The sequence below is a fragment of the Nestor notabilis genome, unplaced genomic scaffold (genome assembly GCF_000696875.1).
Source record: "Nestor notabilis isolate BGI_N333 unplaced genomic scaffold, ASM69687v1 scaffold22252, whole genome shotgun sequence".
In the NCBI taxonomy this organism is placed as follows: Eukaryota; Metazoa; Chordata; class Aves; order Psittaciformes; family Psittacidae; genus Nestor; species Nestor notabilis.
Window position 1 is genome coordinate 1 of NW_009919048.1, and position 239 is coordinate 239.

The following is a 239-nucleotide window of genomic DNA, read 5'->3' on the forward strand; positions in this document are numbered from 1 at the left end:
AGAGCTCTGACAGAACCTGCCGCCCTTGCCGCAGCAGCGGGACTCGCTGCGTTGGCCTGTGTTTAAACCTGTGTTTGTTAAAACCGAGCAAACCCCAAAGCGGGGGGAAGCAGCGGAGGTGCTGCCGTGTTTCTGGGGCGTAGTTTTCACTCTTGGGAAGTAGAATGTCCTCAGGATTCCCCCCAGACTGTTGCGCGGCTCCCGCCGCCCGCCCCCCAGCACCGGCGGGTCCGGGGGGG